This window comes from Lactuca saligna, chromosome 3 (genome assembly GCF_052625555.1).
Source record: "Lactuca saligna cultivar CGN05327 chromosome 3, ASM5262555v1, whole genome shotgun sequence".
In the NCBI taxonomy this organism is placed as follows: Eukaryota; Viridiplantae; Streptophyta; class Magnoliopsida; order Asterales; family Asteraceae; genus Lactuca; species Lactuca saligna.
This window is the reverse complement of record NC_136419.1, coordinates 181,728,410-181,741,005: the sequence shown is the minus strand read 5'-3', so window position 1 is coordinate 181,741,005 and position 12,596 is coordinate 181,728,410. Positions and strand designations below refer to the sequence as shown.

Sequence of the window (12,596 nt, the reverse complement as noted above, 5' to 3'; positions counted from 1 at the left end):
TGGATGATTTACATAATCAACCCATATATTTAATTAGTCATCTTTTGATCACTTAATTAATTCCAAATTAATTGTTGATCAATACTAATTAAATAATACTATTAATATATTAGAACTTATAATATATTAATAAACCACAAGTGTTATTTCTCTCATTTAGTCTATCCAAATGCATGATGCCATGCAACCCAAATGGACAATGCCAGGTCGGGACAAGTACTTACCAAATACAGTTATGGACTTAGACACCTTATCCAACAATGTATAGCTAAATATGCACATATCAACTCTCCATTGCCCATTCTAGTAGTGATCATCGAAGTGATGATCTCGTACCTTTCTTGCCTCGCGCTCTGGTGGTACCGGTCCAACAAGTCTTGATACATCTCATAGGGATACATGTCCTTATAGGACTTTTGGAGTTCAGAAGTCATTGTTGCTAGCATGATGCAATGGACTTTCGTGGCATCACGCTCGTGGGCCTTAAAGGCAGCGATCTCTTCGAGAGCGGCAGTGTTCATGTCCATCTCCTTTAGTTCCTTGTCAAGGACATACTCTTTGTCCTTGTAGCGGGCGACCATTCTTATGTTACGGATCCAATCATTGAAATTGTTTCTGTCAAATATCACCCTCCCACACAAGTTCATGAGTGAGAACGAGCTGGAAGCGTTGTTGTTGTTCATGTAACGAGTCGGAGGAATTCGAGCCAGAAGCATTGTTGTTGTTCATGTTCGACATCTGAAAAGGACAAGAACAAAGTTTGATTAGAAATAAATCCCCAATTAAACACCCAAATGAGAAATTAGGGCTAGGATCCAACAACATTATTTACATGTTAGAAAAGGGATGTCAAAATCTAACATGCAAATAATTTGTGCAACCATTTCATCCATATCTCTACTACATTCTCTGCTCTAAAAATAAGCCATGGCTGACGTCATTGTTTCTGCCTTCTTCACTGTGTTTTTTGAAAAGATGGCCTCCGAAGCCATGCAAAAGATTGCTCGTGCCAAGGGAATTGATTCTGAGCTAAATAAACTGAAGAGGTCATTAAACCGGATCCAAGCTCTGCTTTATGATGCTTCTCAGAAGGAAATAACTCAGGAAGCTGTTAAAGAATGGCTGAACTATCTCCAGCATTTGGCTTATGATATAGACGACGTGCTTTATGATTTGGCAACCGAAGCTATGCATCGGGGATTCACCGATCAATCTGGAGTCATCACCAACAAGGTAAGAAAGCTACTCCCAACTTGTTGCACAAATTTCTCATTAAGCACTAGGATCCATCGCAAGTTAGATGATATTTCCACAAGGTTGCAAGAACTAATGGAGGGAAAAAAATAATCCTGGATTAAGTGCGACAACAAATGAAAAGCCAAAAATTAAAAGAAACGATGGTAGGGTAGCTGAAATTGGCATTGTTGGACGTGAAGCTGAAAAGAAGGCATTGATTCAAAAGTTGTTGGGGGGTAAAGATGAATCATGTAATGAAAAGTTTAGCATCGTGCCTATAGTTGGTATGGATGGGGTAGGTAAGACCACTCTAGCCAGACTCTTGTACGAAGAAAAGGAAGTGAAGGATGACTTCGAAGTTAGGGCTTGGGTTTCTGTTTCTTATGAGTTTGATATCTCAAATATACGCAAAGTTATTTATGAAAATGTGTCTGGAGATAATAAAATTTTTAAAGATTTAAATTTGCTTCAAGATGCTCTTAAAGAGAAACTTAAGAATAAATTATTTCTAATAGTTTTAGATGATGTATGGTCTGAAAGCTATGGTGATTGGGAAAAATTAGTGGGCCCGTTTCTTGCAGGGGCTCCTGGAAGTAGAATTATCATGACAACTCGAAAGGAGCAATTGCTCAAACAGTTGGGTTACGCTCATCTAGACCCACTACAGAGTTTGTCAGATGATGATGCTCTGTCATTATTTGCTTAACATGCATTGGGTGTAGCCAAATTTGATTCATAACCAACACTAAGACCACTTGGGGTAGGGTTTGTGAAAAAATGTGATGGCTTGCCCTTGGCTTTAAGAACACTTGGGAGGCTATTGAGGACAAAAACAGATGAGGAAGAATGGAAGGAGCTGCTTAATAGTGAGATATGGACGTTAGGAAAAAGGGATGAGACTGTCCCTGCTCTTAGACAGTTAGACTAAGCTACCATGATCTTTCTGCCTCCTTGAAGCAGTTGTTTGCATATTGTTCCTTGTTCCCTAAAGACTATGTGTTTGATAAGGAGGAGTTGATTCTATTGTGGATGGCAGAAGGATTTTTGCATAAATCAACCACCAGCAAGTCAATGGAACGATTGGGTCTTGAAGGTTTTGAAGACTTGTTGGCAAGGTCATTTTTTCAACATGCACTTGATGACAAATCATTTAATGAATGACTTGGCCACATCTGTTGCTGGAGATTTTTTTCAAGGTTAGACATTGAGATGAAGAAGGAATTTAGGAAGGAAACTTTGGAAAAGCACCGCCATTTCTCATTTGTTTGTGAGGAGTACATGGTTTACAAAAGGTTTAAGGCATTCAAAGGAGCTAGAATTTGAGAACATTCTTATTGGTGTATGTTGGGATGAAAGAAAGTTGGAGAACATTTTATTTATCAAATAAGGTCCTGGATAACTTACTTCATGAGTTACCTTTGTTAAGGGTCCTTAGTTTGTGTCAACTCAACATAAGCGAGGTACCTAAATCCATTAGTAGTTTGAAGCACTTGCGTTATCTTAATTTATCTCGGACTAAAATCACACATGTACCAGATCATGTCTGCAACCTTTATAATTTACAGACATTGATTGTTTCTGGCTGTGAGAGTTTGAAAAAATTGCCGGAGACGTTCTCAAAGCTTAAAAATTTGCTGCATTTTGACATGCGGGATACTCCACTTTTGAAGAAGATGCCATTAGGGATTCTTGAGTTGAAAAGCCTAAAAACTCTCTATGGGATTGTTATTGAAGGAGAAAATGGATTTTCAATAACTAAGCTTAAGGATTTAAAGATTATTCAAGGGAAACTTTATATTAAAGGGCTGGAAAAAGTTCTCGGATTAACGTATGCACAGGAAGCAAACTTATCTGAAAAGAGGCTAACCGACTTAGAGTTGGAATGGAGTGATGTATTTGATGGTTCTCGAAAGGAAGCACTTGAAAAGGAGGTCCTCACTAAGCTCAATCCTCATAACGTAACTCTAAAAGAACTCAAAATCGTGTCATATGGAGGTATAGAAGTTCCAAGTTGGGTTGGGGATCCCTCATTTAGTCAGCTGACTCGTGTTTCGATAAGTGGTTGTAAAAGTTGTACATCTCTACCACAAATTGGGAAATTACCATTACTTAAGGAGTTGGTTATTGAAGGCATGGATGAGGTAAAAGTTGTGGGTTTGGAGTTGCTTGGGTCTGGTCTTGCATTCCCTTCACTTGTAAATTTAACTTTTCGAGATATGGATGGGTGGGAGGTTTGGTCAACCAGTATTAGGGTTGTCGGTACATCATTTCCATGCCTTCAAGAGCTTCATATTGAAAGTTGTCCTAATTTGGTTAGAGTCTCACTTGAAGCATTAACTTCATTGAGGGTTCTAACAATAATTGGTTGTGGCCACAAAGTTTTAAAAGGTTTGGTCGGTGTAGCTTCGTCAATCACTGAGTTGGATATAAGAACTATTTCTGGGCTTAATGATCATGTGTGGGGAGGTGTTATAGAGTATCTTGGGGCAGTTGAAGAATTAAGAATGAGAGAGTGTAATGAAATAAGATACCTGTGGGAATCAGAAGTAGATGCAAGTAAGCTTCTTGTGAATTTAAGGACGTTGTTTGTAAGCAATTGTTCAAATTTGGTGAGTTTAGGAGAGAAAGAGGACGAGGAGAGTTGTGGGAGCAACCTAACATCTCTTACAAGCTTGTCCATATTGGGTTGTGACAGCTTGGAACATTGCAGCTGTCCAAATAGCCTTATGACACTTTACATCGAGAATTGTAATAAGTTATTGGAAAAGGAGTTGGTAGGAGCATGAGAGAAGCCTCTGATCAACTCAAACATACTCATGCTTGATACTTTGTGTACAGTTGATTGGCCAAATCTGAAATCGATCGCTGAATTGAGTTCCTTCAATCACATCAGGCAACTCGTAATAATCAATTGTCCAAATTTGGAGTCATTTCCTGACCACGAGTTGCCAGAACTCAATGTGTTAACACATCTGACAATATTAGATTGTGAAAGTTTGGATGCTTCCTTTTCTATTTGGCTTTGGCCTCCAAAATTGTGTTCGCTTAGGATAGGGGGGTTGAAGAAGTCCATGTCAAAGTGGGGCCCACAGACATTTCCAACCTCACTTGTGAGCCTATGTTTAACAGGTGGACAGTCAGGAGATGTGAGTAATTTGAGTCAGTTGTCCCATCTTCTTCCTTAATCTCTCACTTCTCTTGAAATATATGAATTTGAGAAAGTGGAATCAATTTCTACGGGACTCCAACACCTCACCTCCCTCCAACTTCTCATTGTTTTTGAATGCCCAAAGACAAGAGATCTACCAGAAATGTTGCTGCCTTCACTTTTGAGTTTGGAAATCTATGGATGCCCAATTCTGAAAGAAAGGAGTAGTAAAAGAGGTTCCTACGGGCCCCTCGTATCACGTATCCCCTTCGATGAGATATCTCAGAGTTACCTGAGGAGTAACAAACTTAATCTGAAGGTATGCTTCTCCCTCCACCATTGAAAAATTATAAATATAATAATTGAATATGCATATATTCTTTCAATCAACAAAATGCATATATTATATCAAGTATCAACATAAGCATCATATTGTTTGTGTGTCGATATATGGTTGGTGACATGGACATGCAATTGCTTCTTTTTTGCTATCTAATTATTGAATAAGATTAAAGTTGTGTACATGGAAAACCCATCATGAATTCCAAATTAAGTGAAAATGGTTATAACAAACATAAATACTTCAAATTTGTAAGAAAAAACAGCAGATTTGAAATCCTAAAATAATTTGTGAATTAGGATTGATTGTAGAGTTTGTATTATTCGTGGAAGTTGTATGATTTAGATTTTGAAAACTTTGTACTAATATTTAAATAAAGTACAAACAAATAATATGAACATGTTCAAATGATGAATTATTTTACATACATGAGATTTTTCAAATTATTTAACACCTGTCACTTCGTCCATTTGAAAATGTCAATTATAATTCTCTTTGTTCAACAATCCATCTAACCTATGAGTAATACTAATTAACTAAACTCATTACAACCTATTATTTAAAATGACATTGATCAAGTGTATGGAGGGTGGTTTCATTAAATATGTTGATTTTGATTTATTCTGCAGTCTCTATGTTTAAGAGATAGGCTGAAAACAGAACATAAACAGGGAGACCATCCAATGTTCCAACATTTTGAAGTCACAACACTTGCACTCTTTGCTTTATGAAATTGAAATAAGTTTCAGTGAGACTCCAAAACCTCACTTCTCTCTAGCATCTCACTGTTGACAACTGCTAAAAGAGTAGAAGAGGCTCTCTGGGAATTACAAAATTAATATGAAGGTAATCCCCTTCCTCTATTTTTGACCTCTTGTAGTTTATACTTTATAGATCAATATATACATAAATTAGATAATAGGTTTTGCTTTCACCAAGAAAACAGACGTTAGTGAGTATATCATAAATGATAAGTTTTTGTCATGATATAAGCAAGTCCTATTGTTGAGGAATATGATTTAGCTAGTTATTTAGTAAAATTCGGTTTCATGTGAAAAAAATAATCGATGTCCCAAATGCACTTCTTGAAGTGTTCTACGAAATTTGAATGGATAAACATGTGAAGGCTTGTTTAGACTATCATCTTACTTTCTCGTTCTGATTTTGTTTAAACATTTGATTGCAGATAAGTGTTCCTGAGTTCTGCATATGATTCTCTACAAGCAGAGAAATCGACTTCCATGGAAAAATTTAGATGTTTTTGTTCACCACAACTGAGGTGTAATTGAATCATTTCTATTTATTCAACAAGTATGAGTTCCTTGGAATCTCTTGCTTGTTGTCATGTAATTGGATCATTTTTATACGTGCCTACAGTACTGCATTTATAGATGTAGATGACCAAAATATTTTATGGTGATATATGTTCTTTGTACCAAAAGGAGTAACAAAGATTTAACTCAACTTGATCGATCATTGTTGATGCTAGATTCAAACCTGATTAACGTGAATGATTTAGTATCGAGCAATGTGTGCTTTTGTACAAATTGCATTTGAATTGTTTAGATGAGATGCCAGAAAGCAGCTGAGTTGCTACAAACAAACATGAGGTGTTCTCTCTTCAATTTTCTTTTAGTTAGATCCTTCAGTTTCCCTTTTCAAATTGATTTTATATCTCCCAACTCCTCTTTTCAATCTCGTGAACTTAAATCTCTTAGCCAATTTATTTACAAAATTTTATCTAAAACTTGTTATGAGTACACCCTTGATCTGATTCATGGTGCAGACTCAATGCTATTAATCCAATATTCAAAAGATACGGTTGATATAGTAGCATAAAAGAGGCAACAGGGCCGGTCCAGACGGTGCGCAACCCGGGCGACCGCCCAGGGCCCACGACTCCTAGAGGCCCAAATTTTGTGGGCTATATAGTGTATATATATAAAAAATTATTACCAAAATGATTTTTAGGGCCTAAAGTTGGTTCAAACTTAAACTAGCTCAAAAGATAAAGAATTTGGCTTGCTTCTTATTGTTAATTAATGTGTTTATAGTCAATAATAAATGATATTTTTTTTGAATCTTTATTATATTTATCTTTAAGGGGCTCTTTTTTTTTCTTTTCGCCCCGGGCCCCATATACATTTGGACCGGCCCTGAGAGGCAAATCACCTTTTAATTAATTTTTATCTTGTCAAATGGTGATTAACATCTATTTTAGCAAGTTGAAATATTTGAAAATGGATTATAATAATAAAAATGTCATAAAAATTTAACACATACAATAGTTTGTTTCGAATTTCGCGCTTGTCTATAAAAGTGCTTATTAGGGTGTAACGACAAAACTATACCAATGTACTTCCAGTTATTTAAGTAATAGGGAGAATTTCGTATATGACCTTATTAAAGGGCAAAATATCACATTTGTCCGACCTAACATCTAAATATCATATTTACCTTTTTTAATATTTTAAAATATCAAATTTACCCAAATATGATTGTTATTATTAGTTTTTAATAATTTACAATGTTTTAAAATTTTTAAATCACTAAAATTGAAAAGATAATATCAATGGACCATATTGCCCTTACTTTCTAAATGACATGATATATATACGATCAAATTTTTTTACCTCTCGCTGGCTTCAATTGCTGGTGTTAACATGTCTTCGTCATCCTCCTTCTTCTCCTATCTCCACCTTACGTCTTGAAATCAAGTTTAAGTGGCATGCATTTGTAAATTGTTGGTATTCCTATTTGCCTTCTCTTCATCTCCGTTCATGACATTGATCAATTTTATCAGGTGAATATGATGAAAGTTATGTTCTTGATCTCAAACTTCTACACCGTTGCTTTCATAACAATATAATTTCCATAGATGCCCTTCATTTTGGAAACATAATTAAGCAAACAGGAGACATGCATCTAGAATCTTGAATGATTGAAGCCCCTGTATAAATGTATGTTGAAGGCTGGAATCTTAGTCTCTTAAAATATTGATCTTAAACCTCTAGAATCTTGAATCCTAAAAACCTGTTTCCTTTCATGAGTTCATTAACTGATTCCATCTTTTCTATACATGAATCTGATCAGTATTTTCCATTAGAATCAAGATTCTGTTGTTTGTTCTCATGATCTTGGAGAATGGGTTCAAATTCAATGCGTTCATCATCAATCTCTCCTGCAATCAAACTTTCCAATTCCCTTTCCTTGAGAATTCCAATGTCTTGAGGGCTAATTGACAAAAATCATTGTTGAAATCATCTGATGATAAGGAATCAAGAAATTATGATTTGTTGTTCTTGAGAAAATAAAACTTCCTAATAGAAACAACTGTCTCTCATGAAAAAAAGGCTCCAACCAATTAACTTTTTCGGTTTCTCCGGCTCCAAAATTCCATTTTTCACACAGAGTTGTCCCGATTTTCTGTTGTATTTCTTTGACTCCATTAAAACTTGAAGAGCCTGCAACATATTCCTTCAATGTTTCTTTTGAACTGAGGGAATCTGAGAGATGTCAAGAATGAAGACGGTGACTGGTTAACATCGGTGACGGAAACATGTAAATTCTTTTGATCGTATGCTATTTAGAAGGTAACTATAAAGTAAGGGCAATATAGTCTATTTAATTATTTTTCAATTTTAATGATTTAAATATATAAAAAAGGGATTAGAAATGATTAAAAGTTAAATTTGGGCCAATTTGATATTTTAAAAGATTAAGAAGGGTAAATATGATATTTGGATGTTAGGTCAGACAAATATAATATTTTGATATTTAATAAAGGTATATACGAAATTCTCCCTAAGTAATATAAGATCCACCTCATATTTTTGTATCTTGAAAAATCTTGTGCTTTCAAAAATTATAGCATTAAGATTTTTAGAATAATTTATTTCCTGATAACTACACGTGTTACTTTACCCATTTGAAAATGTCAATTGTTATATTCAACAACTAGTTGTGAGACCCATGTATTATATGGGTTAATTTAAAAAAAAAGTTAGATATAAAATTCTAAATATTTGAGAGCTTTAAATTTATAAGAAAATAAGAAAAATAATAAATTTGTAAATTGAAATGTTTTTTTATATTTTAAATTTGAACAAATAATCTAGATAAATAAACAAAAGAAATTAATGAACTTTAATTTGAGAATTTTGAAATCAAAAGGTAAATCCATTAATAAAATTGATATCCATTTATTACTTTAGGTATTTAGAATCTAATGATTTGACTGAATATTGAAAAGATTACAAAAGGTTTAACTATTATTCGAGAGGCTAGGAACTCTCCCTAAACTCTGTTATCACTAAAGATGGCAACTACTAAGTGGGTGTTTGGGATACCTTTTTAAAATAGCTTATTAGCTTTTTTAGCTTTTCAAAAAGCTAATAAGCTAAAAAAGTGTTTGTCTATTTAAAAAGCGCTTTTTAAAATAGCTTTTTCGATAGGAAAAAGTAAAGCTTTCAAAAAACTTGAAAATCCTACTTTTTTAGTTTTTTAAGCCATTTTACTCCTGAAAAATATATTTTCTTATCCAAACACTTTTTAAAATCATAAACTAATAAACACTTTTCTTAAAAATCACTTTTGGCTTAAAAAAGCTAACCCAAACATGCCCTAACACTAACCTCCTATTTATAATAAACTGGTCTAACTAATCCTACCGGAAAATGACCTAATTGCCCCTCTCACTGCTAACTCGCATCCAATATTCAAATCTTTCCTTAATCCCACTTGAAACTTATGCCTAAGATTATAGAACCCTTTAACCAATCTACAATTCTAATCTCAGCATTTTTTTCAACAATTCTTGGGTACCTTGTGAGATTACCATTTTAACATCTTCTATTTTCATAACTTCCCAAAAAATCACCATCAAGTGCATATCATTTTCTTCATCTTCAACATCACCGGAAGAGCTAAAATTGTTAGAAGGCTTATTATGCATAGGATACTTGTACCTCGGGGATGATCTCTTATTCCTTACTGGACTGGATCAGCATCTTTCTTATGTTTTTCACCCACAATGCTCCTAATCACATAGAAACGATAATGGCCTTGATTAGCAGTGTCATCTTGGAATACAAATTTTGTCTCTTTTTCTTCTATTTCTGGAGAATTATTTGATTTTGATGGAGATTTGTTTACCTGGAAACTCTTAATTGACCATCTTTTCTGCTGGGCTGCCATCGCTGGTAGGATCTTTTTCAATCAATATTAAGTTTCATTGTGCCTGTTGATTTGAAGTCCATGATATGTGGACTCTGTAACATTGAATCCATATCTGGGCCTTGCAATTTTGAGTGAGAAATTAAGGGGGTGTTTGGATTAACTTTTTAGCTTATTGCTTATAGCTTATTTGTGGTGGGAATAAGTAATAAGCAATAAGCATGAGCAGGGATGCTTATTAAAATTAGCTTATTTAGTTTAATAAGCTGGATTTTATCCAAATACTCAAATTAGCTTATTGTGGGAATAAACAATAAACACTTCTTTTTTTCCTATCCAAACACCCCCTAAATATCCTCCTATTTTTATTCCTACAAATCATATTACCCTATTAAATGATTACATATATCATTTTAGTATGCTAAAATACCATTAAATAAGCATTAAATATAACACATGTCATCATTTAATTACATAGGAAGATTTGTAACAAGAAAAAGTAGGAGGATATTTAATTTCTCATTTTGAGTTCATAAAATTTAGGTTTTGCGTCTCTAAATCCCTGAAATTCCTATAGATTCATGGCATGATGCTGATTCATTACATGGATTTTCTCCTCGTTTTTAGCAGTTATGCCTATCTCCACTTGTTCGTTTCTAGCAGTTATGCATAACTGTTATTCCTATCTCAGATTATAATATAAAAAGATGACAACACATTTTAAATAAAAAAACAAAAATGCTTTCACTATTATCCAGAAAAAATGTGTTAAATTGGATTCAGCCCCGTAACAGTAAAAGACTGGCATATTTTAGAGGTTTGATGTACAATAAATGGCAACTAATGTTTTCTTTTCTATATCACCCAAACCTTTTTCCATATTACCTTGATACCTTCCATGTTTCAACAATCAGTTTCAATTTATTTGCTTATAATTCGATTTGAAGAACCCTCTGTTTGATAGTTTTTCATGCACGTTATCTGTTTGATAAAATGCTTGACTGAAGTTATGAATCGAAACAATAATAACATGCAAATGCAATCCATGGTTAAACGTAGTCTTTTGGAAAGCAATTAATGTGTATTTCCTGACAGGATATACATGTCCCTAGTTGCCACATCTAAGCAATTTCTGGAGTATAAATCCAATTATTAATTTTTTCACGTAAAATGATCACTTTGGATGATAACATTAGTCATCCCAATCAATCTGAAGCAATGACTAATGACACTCAAAAGTCATGACTTTCCACTTGATGAAAGCTTATTGGTTGAACTGGATGATGTAAGAAATGATGTTGAGATGGATTCTCAAAACCTGTAGCATATCATTTGTTTCATTTCTAATCTTATATTGATATTTAACTTTCATACCTTGTTTTAGTTGTTAAGCATTGAAAGAGGTTCTTTGTTCAGCATAATATGAAGCAAGGGCCTGTTTGTATCATATCTAATTGACCAAATTGATTCTTAAAATTTGGAATGTGGGTCTGAATACTGCTTCACAAACTGTAAATATAGTAGCATCAAAGCTACTTGTGTTTATTTCAACATATACAAAAACAAACCTCATTTCTTTCTAGTGATCATGATCACCATTGAGCCACTATCTTTGTATGATACTATCTCTTTTATTGTCACTAATATATTCTACAAGTTATATTCTATCATGATTGTTAAACAGCGATTGATTTGGTGTTCACATGGATGGAGTTTTCTCCATTATTCCAAGTTGATTCTCTCTTTTCGTCTCGGTTTCCTTATCTACTTTTGAATACCCCTATCAGTCAAATAACATTCCTTTAATCATATATTCACAATTCTTATGAGCATAACAGTTTTAGAGGTCTAGAGGACCCTAGTGATGATGGAAACTTGTAAAGTAGAGGGTTTAGCACGTATCATTTAGAGATTGAAGTCATTAAAAAGTTAACTTTTCATGTGTAGGCACAAAATGGTGTTTCCATCATTGCGATATCACACTCTGGTCTCATATTATTTAGCATAAGTATACCGAGGGTCGGTTGTTGCGAAATCATGGTTAAATTTGGAAAATCGTTTCAATTAATTTACAAATGTGCTTGTCGACCCTAATATGTTCTTTTTGTTATTATAACTAAGTTATATCTATTAATGATCATGGTTAATTGGTTATATGCAAAAAATAGCAACATAGTTTCACTGATTTGTTATTATCTCATCCTGTTTTCAGTCATATTACAACTTGTACTTCGAAAAATATTTTCAATTATAGCAGTGTCATCCAAATTCAAATAGTAAGGCACTTTCATTGAGTTGTTATTATAGTAACTTTTGGAAGTACAATGACCTAATAAGAAATCAAATTTTAAAGTACCATACTTAAGTTGGTTAAATGAACAACCCAATCTTATAGGCAATTAACAAGCATGCTATGAAAATTGCAAATCTCTCATCATACGTTGTCAATTGATGCATCATGCGTCAAATCACATGGGTATATTCTTGGTTAGTTCCCTCTTTAGATTAACTTGTGAAATGAAAAAACAAGTAGCTAAAAGTTGTAACTGAAGTAAATATAAAGAGGGAAGCTCGATGATCTAATTAAACAAAAAGAAAAGCAAAGAGAGAGCACCTCAAAACTAATCCGTCTTCCCTGTTAAAATGAAAATACAACGCACTCTGTTTGTTCAAAAAACTCTTGCAAATAAATGGTAA

The 12,596-nt window shown here is 33.9% G+C and overlaps 1 pseudogene; it reads left to right on the top strand.

The window, feature by feature from the left end:
* The first annotated feature begins 927 nt into the window (after window positions 1-927).
* On the top strand, window positions 928-4,727 carry LOC145036222 (putative disease resistance RPP13-like protein 1; annotated as a pseudogene).
* The last annotated feature ends 7,869 nt before the right edge of the window (window positions 4,728-12,596 follow it).